This window comes from Siphateles boraxobius, unplaced genomic scaffold, assembly GCF_051911475.1.
Source record: "Siphateles boraxobius isolate OS27281-9 unplaced genomic scaffold, OSU_SipBor_1 99, whole genome shotgun sequence".
Classification (NCBI taxonomy): domain Eukaryota; kingdom Metazoa; phylum Chordata; class Actinopteri; order Cypriniformes; family Leuciscidae; genus Siphateles; species Siphateles boraxobius.
This window is the reverse complement of record NW_027509229.1, coordinates 339,934-351,887: the sequence shown is the minus strand read 5'-3', so window position 1 is coordinate 351,887 and position 11,954 is coordinate 339,934. Positions and strand designations below refer to the sequence as shown.

Below are 11,954 nucleotides of genomic sequence, written 5' to 3'. Positions count from 1 at the left end.
TACAAAAATAAAATCCCCAGCCGCCTGAACTGAACAGGGAGCTGTGGGAAATTTTGCAGGTTTTTTTGAGGGTGGTCCGGCTAGCGCGAGACACGAGCCCTCTCTCTTTATCTGTGGTGCTAGGATGACTTCGGTGGCCCAGCATCTAGCACTACGCTTGTCCGTGGGCCCTGGCGCCGGGGCGCGCTTCGCTGGTTTTGGCTACCGGTTGGTATCAGCCGCAGGGCGGGGCTGAGAGACCTGTTTCGCCGGCTTAGCTTGATGCGGTGCAGTCGCAGGCTTCGGCTTGTTTGACGCGGAGCTAGAGCGCTTTGGCAAGAAGTGTCGCATGGCCTGGGACGCCTTCTGTGCCTCCGTGTACCTCTCAGAGAACCCCTTCACCGCCGGGCCGAAGAGGCCGGAGCTGATCTCCCTCGAACACGACCGGTGAAGGCGTCTGAGTTGGGGAATGTGAGGCGCGCGGGGACGTGGCCGGCGTGCGTTCACAAACATCCATGCTCTCCGGTTGGCTTTGGTTGCGGCGCTTCTTCCTCGGCTGAAGTAGGGCTGGAAAGGGAAGCGCGGCTGAAGCGGCGTTGCCTTCTTTTGAGAGAGCTAGCCGCATTCGAAGTACGGAGATCAGCATGCTGTCGCAGACCGAGCATCCGCCTGCAGAGAGTGCATTTTCTGCGTGGTCGACACCCAGGCATGGAATGCAGCTCGTGTGTTCGTCGGCCTTGTGCAGCTTGCATCCGCACGTGGCACAGGAACGAGGGATTTGAATCAACGCCTAGGAGACTCGAACACAGAGAATATTAAAAGGATATAGCGTCGTCGTTGCCGGATAGCCACAGGTGAGACGGCATCAGGAGAAAACGGCTGATGCGTAGTCTGCTGAAAACGATGCTCGCTCAGGCTGAAGGGCTTGTTCAACGGCGAAGGCTCAGTGACAGTCAGAAACGTGAAGTTGTCGCTGAAGGAGTAAAATCTGCTATAATGGCGAATTCGGGGGAATATTATAGGCTATGGCCCCGCCCCCCTCGGCGGGCTCTCGGCGAGCTCATTGGTCGCACGTCAGAGGCGCCCGCGCCTTTGGATGTGCAGTTACCGCAGAACAGCCTATGAGCGAGCCGGACGCTCAATGTGCTAGCTGTGCAGCTGCAAATGCGTTTTACACAAAGCTTCAGTAAATCGAGGAAAAGGAGTTTCCCCACTGCGTATAGCTACGCCCGCACCTCTTCAACCAATCGCTCAGTGACTTGGTCCATTTTCCATGTTTCTTCACTGAACTTTCACTGAACTTCTGAATTTAAAAATGGCTGGCGGTGCAGAAGAACACGCCGGAAATGCGTAGGAGGAAATGAGATCCTACCAAACCGACCAATCACAGATCTAGCGGTCCGCATCGTCACGACGTGTAGTTACATTTTTGAGGAGGTGCGCGTCAGGGTATGGCGAAGGTTACGGCGTATGGTACACATCTGTGCGTATGCTACGCCGTACCTACTACGCCCACCCGATGCAGAAGCATAAATTGGCCTTAAGGGACAATATTTGCTCCCTTTAATTGTTTTTTCCAGTTAATTTTTTACCTTTATAAATACCTTTATAAAATAAATAATGCTTTAAATAAAACAATGTTCAATAAATATGCAATGATGGTAAAAACGAAGTGATACTTTTAAATATTAAATTAATATCGCCAGTAGGTGGCTGTAAGTCACTGTCTTTATGAGTGACTCATCGAGTCATTCATTCATTCATACCTTTAGTAACGAAGCAAGTGGCTGTATTTATGAAAGGGTCATTGTATCTCACGATTCATTCAAAGCCACAGATTCGTTCACGAATCACCGCTGTGTGCTGCAGTTCTGCTGTGGCTTTCGTTGCAAAATAGATTAATAATAGCCTACTTACAATACTTTTTTAAATGTAGTACATCACTTAATGTTACCTTTTTGTTTGTTGAACTGTTTTCGTGTGGATATTCGGGAAACATTGCATTCTTGCTCGTATCAACATTAAAAACAACTCGCACACAGGGTATGTTTTTGTGTCAAAGAGAGTTTTAATCTTAAATATCAATGCAAAGTCTGTCTATATTTGTTCTTAATATTAGTAAGTGTTAAATCCCAACTTTTACAAAGGTATTGTCGAGAACGGCACTAATTTAGTGGATTGGCTGGCTTGCGTGGATGCAGTCAGTTTTGACCGCGAAAGATGAGGAAATTTGATTTCCCCACGTGGCCTACCTCAGTTTGAGAACCAAATAACTAACTTTAGCTGGAAAAAACATTTTTCAAGAGCCACTATAAAACCAAACCAATCTCTGTTACCTTAAATTATATGTTTATCTCTGTAAAGCTGCTTTGAAACAATCTACATTGTTAAAAGCGCTATATAAATGAGGATGACTTGACTTGACAAATCTGATCAAAGATTTAGTCACACAAACAGAGCAAGGGGCTCGAGACAGAACACAGAACGACTTCTTCTTCATTCAGTTTCTTGGCAGATTGCATAGTTCATTTCTTGCATACCGCCACCTACTGTACAGGAGTGTGTAGAGTGTTGCAGTAATCTTTTGGCTATTCAATCAAAAGGGGCCAAACGAAAAAATAAAAATATATTAATTAAATAAATAAATAAATAATTATTTTCCCTTCATTTTCCCTTTCTTTTCTCCCTCTTCCCCTTTTCTTTTTTCCTTTTCTTTCCCTTCTTCTTCCCTTTCCCCCTTTCCCCCTTCCCTTCTTCCTTCCCTTCCTACATTCTTCTCATTAAATCACTGTCTTTAAGGAAAATAAACAAGGCTCTAATTCTGTCACTTTGCATTCCTAGTTCCCCAAGAATACCCTCAATGTTACCTTCCATTTCTTGCCATCTTTGTCTCTGCTCACTATATTTCCTACATCTAAATAAAACATGTTTCACATCTTCCTGTGTTTGACATTCTGTGAACCATTTCCTTTTCCTACCAGCTACAGAATTGCATTCAATCCTGTATGTCCCATTCTTAATCTTGAGTATACTATTTCTTCTTTCCTATTTTTCCTATTAATTATATTTCGCTACAACCTGTTTCTGAATATTATCTAGCTTAAGGTTCTGCTTCTCATTCTTTTTACATTTCTTTGTTATTTCTAATTTTATTTGAGCCTTCGCTTCTCCTTTCCCTATTGAAACATTAATTTCTATTTCTCTTTTCTTTTTAGTGCCTTTTTAGCTAAATCATCTGCCTTTTAATTACCTCTATTTCCAATGTGTGCTGGAACCCAACAGAACTGAACTGTTATTCCTAAGCATTGAATATTTAACAGTATATTTCTAATCTCTACTAGTAGCTCATCTATGATTGAAACTCCACTTTCTAAGCTATGTAATACAGCCATTGAATCTGAACATATTAGTGATTTTAATGGTTTTATCTTTTCTACCTACCATGCTGTTATTATACCAGTGATTTCAATTGAATAATGAAAGGTAATTATTTAGTCTATACTTCATACTTTTTTTAAATTCAGGAATGTAAATTCCTATACCACAATGACCATTTTGGTCTTCTGTACATGTTAATAAGACCATAAAATGAAGAAGACAAATATCTTCCACTATACCATGCAAAACTCTGATCATCTAAGTGTTCTCTCTTTTCCGTCAATAGTTCTATGTTGCCTTCTGGAATTGGAAGCATCCAGGGAGGAAATGTCACTCATAACAATTGCAGGACTAAACTCTAACTCTTTAAATGGTAACTAAACCTTAAAACAACTTTTTTTAGTTAATGATCTGTAAGACTGGGGCTTTATTAATGCAGTACATTGATTCGAGTAAATTTTTTGACATTTGGGTATAAAGTGTTTTTATTCTACAATATATGGTGTAAAAACTACTCGGTTACTCACGTAACCTCAGTTCCCTGAGTTAGGGAACGAGTATTGCGTAGCTATACGCAGTGGGGAAACTCCTTTTCCTCGATTTACTGAAGCCTTTATGTAAAGCGCATTTGCTGCTGCACAGCTAGAACATGAGTGTCTGGCTCGCTCATAGGCTGCGCTGCGGCAACTACACATCCAATGGCGCGGGCGCATCTGACGTGCGACCAATGAGATCACTCTGCATCATACACGTCAGAGCCCGCCAAGGGGGCGTGACCTCAGTCAATAATAGTCCCCGAATTCGCCATTATAGCAGGTTAAACGACTGAGGCGACAACTTGCCATGTTACTATAGTGGTTACTATATGGCTGGCTACGCAATACTCGTTCCCTAACTCGGGGAACTGAGGTTACGTGAGTAACCGAGTTGTTCCCTTTTGAACGGTCACTTCGTATTGCGTAGCTATACGCAGCTATACGCATGGGGATGCCATGCAAAACGCCGCACTGAGTAACTGGCTACCACTGCAACTCAGGACCCCAGAGCATACAGAACAAGCCATAACCGCATAATTATGTATAAATAGACCAGACACCGTCAGGTCTAAAATAGTACACATCAGTTAGAAATAACCCAACATGCTACACCAATGAACCCAGACACTGTCGGGGTTATTAGTATATGAATATATAACCAGTCAGGTGGGTTTATATATGAAATTATAACCGGCCAAAGCGGGTTTTATATATGTATGGAATATAACCGGCAACGCGGGTTTTATATATGTCATATAACCGGCCAAAAGCAGGTTTTATATATTTCATATAAACCGGGCAAAAGCGGGTTTTATATATGTATGTCAATATAACCGGCAACAGCGGGTTTATGCATGAAATACAACCGGCCAGCAGCGGGTTTTATATATATATGTGAATGAGATTGTGACATTGTGTCGGCCACCGACGGGTCTTAATCATACCGAAAGCACCTTCGCCTGCAGGGAAGGCACTTCCATATTATAGAAACTCATAAATGTGGAAGGCGAGGACCAGCCGGCCAAATCACAAATATCACTAATGGGAATGCCAGATGACCAAGCCCATGACGAGGCCATACCTCTGGTTGTATGGGCCTTGATACCTATAGGGCAAATTTGACCCGCTGTGGTATAAGCCATAGAAATAGCATCCACTATCCATCTAGACAGTCTTTGCTTAGTGACTGGATCCCCCTTGGATCTACCACCAAAGCAGACAAAAAGCTGTTCTGATTGTCTAAAAGACGCAGAACGCTCCAGATAGATTCTCAGTGCTCTGACAGGGCAGAGAAGATTAACCTCTCCATCCTCTGCAGAAGGAGGGAGGGCTGATAATGTCACCGCCTGTGCTCGGAACGGTGTTGAGAGCACTTTAGGAACGTAAGCATGTCTGGGCTTGAGGATGACTCTGGAGTCATCTGGACCCAGCTCCAAACATGCAGGGCTCACAGGGAACGCCTGCAGATCTCCCACTCGCTTGATAGATGCCAACGCCATAAGGAGAGCGGTCTTCAGTGAGAGGGGTTTTAGATCAACCGATTGGAGCGGTTCGAAAGGCGGACCTTCCAGAGCCCCCAGGACCGTGGAGAGGTCCCAAGGCGGCACAGACGGAGGTCTGGAGAGGTTCATTCTCCTCGCACCTTTCAGGAATTTGGGTTCAGGGTACCAGCACCAGCCAGGCGTCGAGATAATTTAACACGCGCACTCCCTGATGTCTCAGAGGAGAAAGCGCTGCATCCACACACTTCGTGAAAGTACGGGGTGCCAACGATAGACCGAACGGCAGAACAGTGTATTGATAAGCCTTGCCATCGAAGGCGAATCTCAAGAATGGCCTGTGATGAGGATTTATTTGAATGTGAAAGTAAGCATCTTTCAGATCCATTGTGACAAACCAATCCCCCGGGCGCACTTGTGCGAGGATATGTTTGATAGTTAACATTTTGAACGGCCGTCTCATGAGAGCTTTGTTCAAATGTCTCAAATCTAGAATGGGTCTGAGACCGCCGTCTTTTTTCGGAATCAGAAAATAGCGGCTGTAAAAACCCATATGTTTTAGCGCGGGGGGGACTAATTCTATCGCCCCTTTTGCTAATAGATTCTGTACTTCGATGCGAAGCACGTGACCCACGTTGCTTCTCACCGAAGTCTTGAGAACCGCCTGAAATTTCGGGGCTCTGCGAGCAAATTGGAGCGAGTAACCGCGCTTTATAGTGTTTATGACCCAACTCGACACATCGGGGATAGCATGCCAGGCTAGAACCCGTGTGGCTAGGGCTTGACACACTGATTGGGGCTGGTCGCCTAACGTAGGGGGACCTGATACCCTTATATTGTGATTTGTGCACACATTGAGTATTGGACTGACTGTACAAGCATTTGCATGTGGGGAAGTCAGTGTTACAACGGGGGAGTGGCCGCCTGATGAAGGGGGACCGTGAACCCATGTGTTGTGCTTGTGAAACTGATAGCTAACATTTTGAACGGCCGTCTCATGAGAGCTTTGTTCAAATGTCTCAGATCTAGAATGGGTCTGAGGCCGCTGTTATTTTTCGGAATTAGAAAATAGCGGCTGTAACAACCCGTATGTTTTAGCGCAGGGGGGACTAATTCTATCGCCCCTTTTGCTAATGAATTCTGTACTTTGGTGCGAAGCATGTGACCCACGTTGCTTCTCACCGAAGTCTCGAGAACCGCCTGAAACTTTGGGGGTCTGCGAGCGAATTGGAGCGAGCAACCTGGCTTTATAGTGTTTATAACCCAACTCGACACATCAGGGATAGATTGCCAGGCTATAACCTATGTGGCTAGGGCTTGACACACTGATTGGGACGGGCCGCCTAACATAGGGGGACTTGATACCCTTATATTGTGATTTTGCACACATTGAATGTTGGACTGACTGCACAAGCATTTGTGTGTGGGGAAGTCATTGTTACAACAGGGGAGGGGCCGCCTAGTGAAGGGGGACCGTGAACCCATGTGTTGTGCTCGTGTGCTTTATGTGGGTCGCCGTGAAAACGGCGTTTGTTTGCAAAGACGCGCTCACTGCTGCGGGCCTGAGAGGCCTGTTTCACCGGCTTTGCTGGTCGGCGCCAGCTATTACGGTTAGTTCCACTCGAGCTCGAGGTCCGCGACGGCCTGTGTTAGGATCAGAAGCATTTCAGCATCGGAGTTAGTCCTGCCTCGCTGGGTCCGCCGAAGGGGACGAGACCCGCCACGTGGGGTGGAGGGGGGGGGGGGGGGGGGGGGGTCTCTGATCTCCCTCGAACAGGACCGGAGATGACTGAGCTGGAGATAGTGAAGCACGCGGGGCGTGCGTTCACAAACGTCCGTGCTCTCTGGATGCCGTTGGCTGCGGCGCTTCTACTTCCTCGGCTGAAGTAGGGCCGGAGAAGGAAGCGCGGGTGATGCAGCGAGAGAGAGAGCTAGCCGAGTTCATAGCACAGAGATAGGCATGCACTCAAAGGCCGCACATCCGCCGACAGAGAGTGCATTCTCTGCGTGGTAGAGTCCCAGGCATGAAATGCAGCTCGCGTGTTCGTAGGCCTCGCTTAACACGAGGCATATGGAACAACGCTGATACAGAAATAAACACATAAAACAGATATTGGAAAGGATATCGGATATAGCCACAGGAGAGACGGTGTCAAGAGAAACACGGTTGAGATGTGTATTCTGCTGAACTGTAGCTCGCTCAGGCTGAAGGCTTGTTTGACGGCGAAGGCTCAATAAATGGTCAGAGACGTGAAGTTTGTCGCTGAAGGAGTAAAATCTGCTATAATGGCGACTATAATTTGGGGACTATTATAGACTGAGGTCACGCCCCCTTGACGGGCTCTGACGTGTATGACGCAGAGTGATCTCATTGGTCGCACGTCAGAGGTGCCCACGCCATTGGATGTGCAATTGCCGCAGCGCAGCCTATGAGCGAGCCAGACGCTCATGTTCTAGCTGTGCAGCTGCAAATGCGCTTTACATAAAGGCTTCAGTAAATCGAGGAAAAGGAGTTTCCCCACTCCGTATAGCTACGCAATACGAAGTGACCGTTCGAAAGGGAACTCAGAGTGCTGCCCTCTTCAGGTTGAACGGTGGCTACTGCATTTGAATTTTCCTATTAGAAGTTGTGGTACTGAGTGAGGTAAGCAGGAACCAGGGGTGTATTCCAGAAAGCTGGGTTAACTTACCATCAGATTAACCCTGAACTCTGGGTTGATTAACCCAAAACCTGCTTACTCGGGGTATGTCGGTTCCAAAAAACCTGTGAGGAGTTAGTTTAATCAACCTCCTATTTGTAACCCAGGGTTAATGCGAAAGAAAGCAAAAGAAAGAGAGTTGGCTTGGCAAAAAATAACGGACAGAGTAAATGCGTGAGTTTAGAAAATTATAAATGGCCTATTTTCCCCTTGCAATGTGACGCAAAAATTCATTGGGGCATGTGGTAAATATAGACAAGTATTTACTTATTGGCCTCCATAAATGTCTTAATATTACAGTAGAAATCCACATAATTGGCTAGTTATATTTTGGCTTCTTGTTTAATCAGGTGTAATCCTTCTGGAGCCAGAAGAAGTGTAAAATGAATCACAAAAACATTCGCAAGGTAATATTTACAAGCTAAACTTACTAAACGTGTTACTGACGCCATGTAATTTAGTATTTAATGTAATTTAGTTTTCTATGTAGCCAATAGAAAGAAGGCTGAGGTTTTCTATGTAGCAATAGAAAGAAGGCACTCCACCGTCCCTCATCCCAGCTGAGGAGCTGGCACTGTCCCTTAATAAAGGGCGACCTGTGGTCGATGGGATTCCAGCGGGCAGTTCGTCAGACTCAGCTACCAAGACAAGTGGCTTTGTAAAATGTAGGTGTACCATATTAATACTTATGATTTATTGATGTTTTCACTGTTTTTGTCAGTGTTTTAATAAAGAAAATCATCAACACTGTAGCGACAATGGCTTGTTTTGGGGAAATTATTAACTCAAAGGGGGAATACTATTCATAAGGTAATGAATATGCATTATCGCATACACAAATTAGATTCTCCCAAATAGGGAATAGGCTAAACCTCACCGTATATGAATAATTAACACGATTGCTCGTAGTAATTAATAATATAGGTTGGTAACATCAGTTCAATTATCAGGGTAAATTTTCATGTGATTCAAATTTAGTTTATCACGCAATCTGTCCGTCCGGCGTAGTGGAGGCGAAAACTTCCTTATCACAACAACTTACCGGCCTGTAACAGCGACAATAACTTTCCGGTGGCTACAAGAATGATATTTTCGTGTAAGGCACTTTCGATATTTCACTAGTTAAACCAAGTAGAGCTCATAGCTTCAATCGACATTTTCAGGGACTTCAAGTTTATGTAACAAATAGACAGATTCAATTCAAAGGATTATGGAATTTAATAAAACAAAACTAAGGATTACATAGACTACCTAAATCACGCAGGAGTAAATATGCATAGCAGAAACAAACAATTAAAAAGAAAAAGTAAATGATTGCAATACGAAATATTGGAGAGAGAAAGTTAGAGGGTGAGAGAGAGAGAGAGAGAGAGAGAGAGAGAGAGAGAGAGAGAGAGAGAGAGAGAGAGAGAGAGAGAGAGAGAGAGAGAGGGAGAGAGATAGATCTTCTCAGGACAGAACAGTTCAAACAGTTATTTCAAAATGAGACCCCAAAGGCTTTCTAGGAAGTTAATCTAGACAACCTTAAAACAGCATTTCTTTTAGATTGTACATGCTTTGATAATGGCCCCTTTTGTGCAGCTGGTTTGAAAAGAAGCTGAGTGTCCGAAGTTTCTTCCGGGCGGAGGTAGATGTTGCGATCGCTCAGCTGCAGCCCTAACGTAAGATGATTAATCATCTTGAATTTGTTTCGTTCGTGAATACACTGAACGAAGGAAAACTATCAACTGAGGTAGATCAATAGAAAGAAACTTAGATTAAAACAAATTTAGAAAACGACGAAGAACTCCGGCTTGAGTTCATCGTGGAACGTGTGGACCTCTCTCTGGCGTAGAAACTGCACAGAGCAGAAGTGGCGCTCCGAGTTTTAAAGGATGTAGTGGCACGCCTTTCTCACGTGCCTGATCCAATCGTTTGGGGAGGAGGTGTGGCGGCAAACTTCGTTCCGGCCCATGTACAGAGGAGGCAGAAATGAATCATAAAACATTTACAGACTAGTATTACTAAAAGAATAAATCATGTTGCACTTTGGGTCAAGGATTCTGTACCATTGGATTTCTCTGATCACAATAATACCACGCAAGGTATTCCTGTGAGCTAGTAAGATAAAGATACATGATTCTTCGTGATTAAACGCATATTAAGTTTGATTATACACCATAAAGCTTATAGTTATAGCAATTGGTCACATGGGGATTGTAAAACATACAAGAGAAACATTTCATACATTAAGAAAGGTACTCTGACCACAGTGGTCACAAATGAGTGTTCCTGGGTGTGTGTGTGTGTGTGTGTATCAGGGTCACTCAGCGTTCGGCGGACGTGGTGAACTTTTGCTCACCATCCCCCTCCGGGGAATTATATGTGTGTGCGTATTCTTTGAATTGATGAGTTTAACATGGAATAGTGGTTGAACATCTGATTACACAATGTTCGTCTTGTTTGTGAGGTGTCAAATCAGAGGAGATCCTGGGGAGTTCCCTGCGTGATCTTCAGCCAGAGCGGCGCCTTTTGGTCACATGTCGGTAAAACAGGGCATTCCTTTGTTTACTCATTAGAGGAAAGCGCTACGTGTGCTGATCAGAATCGGTACCTTAATCAAGTCCAAACACCATTTGCTTTGTGTCACAATCCACGAAGAGTGGAACTGTGTTTGCAAATTAGAAACCAGTCATTTAATCAAATGGCAGAACTGACCATCTGCTTGCTGTTATAACACTGTCACCATTTTAAAAAGGCATTTTAAATGCATTTTACAGTCATTGATTCACTTGTGCAGTATGCATGCGGCTTTGACTGCATATGCTGTATACTGTACTACTATTACTAGTACTCTTAGATGTTCCTAATGTCCTTCTTTATTAGTTGTATTTGTTTAAGAATATAAATTGAGTATTGAATATGCATGATTATCTTATTGGTTTAATTATCTTGCAGTTGCTGATGGCCACATTGTATTATTGGATCCTCCTGCAACACCACACTCTGTCACAGTTGTAAGAAATTATTGTCTTTAGGTTTCTGTTTGCTAGACCAAGCATCCTTCCTTATTTTCACTGTAGGATGACGATGAAGAGACCACTTCTGCTGTGACAGAAACAGAAAATGTGGGGAGGCCCATAGAGATATGATGCATAGAATGCATTCCCCCTTTTTTACATAAGAGAATAAATAAATAGTCATTGTCATTTTACAGAATATGGCAGGAGATTTTAATACAAATGAGGGTCCGTCTACCTCCACACAGAATCTTAGCAGTGTAAGAAATGTTCTGCAGTTCTCCTTCCTCATTTCAATATTTGGTCTGTGTTTGTATTACAGACTTTTTCAGTCAGGTTTAATTATTCTGTCTTTCTAGTTGCGTGCCAAAGAGCTGTATAAGGTCCACCTTCAAAAGCAAATCAGAAAAAGTGACATGGAGATGGACCTTATACAGCTTCAAATGGAGGAGAAAAGGCTTAACCTAAAAAAGGCCAGACTTGAAATTGAATTGCTGGAGCACCAGCTTAAGGTGGGAAACAGTATGTGAACATTAATCTGTCATTTGTTGTAGAATGAAATCTAAAGCAATAAATACAAATGTCTTTTGTTACAGGAAATAAAGAAACCATGAACAACACTTGACTGTTAACTGGTTTTAATTAAAGTGATTTTGGCAAACATGTCTTGTACCACCCTGCCATCTCTTTGGTCTACTGGGTTCACTGGAGGTTCCTCTTGGCCATCTTCATCAAGAGTGTGGCAATGTTGTGAAGAACAACACAAGCAGCTGTGATGTCACATGACCTTTCTGGGCTGACCCTGAGCCCACGCAGGCACTGAAACCTTGCCTTCAGGATGGCTATGGTCATTTCCACCTTGAC

The 11,954-nt window shown here is 44.1% G+C and overlaps 1 long non-coding RNA gene across 1 annotated transcript; it reads left to right on the top strand.

Annotated features, from left to right (window-relative positions):
• Positions 1 to 11,282: 11,282 nt before the first annotated feature.
• LOC143733360 (uncharacterized) lies at positions 11,283 to 11,725 on the top strand. The gene is made up of 3 exons (XR_013201329.1): positions 11,283 to 11,350; positions 11,450 to 11,602; positions 11,687 to 11,725. It is a non-coding gene; the product is annotated as an uncharacterized LOC143733360 (long non-coding RNA).
• Positions 11,726 to 11,954: the final 229 nt, after the last annotated feature.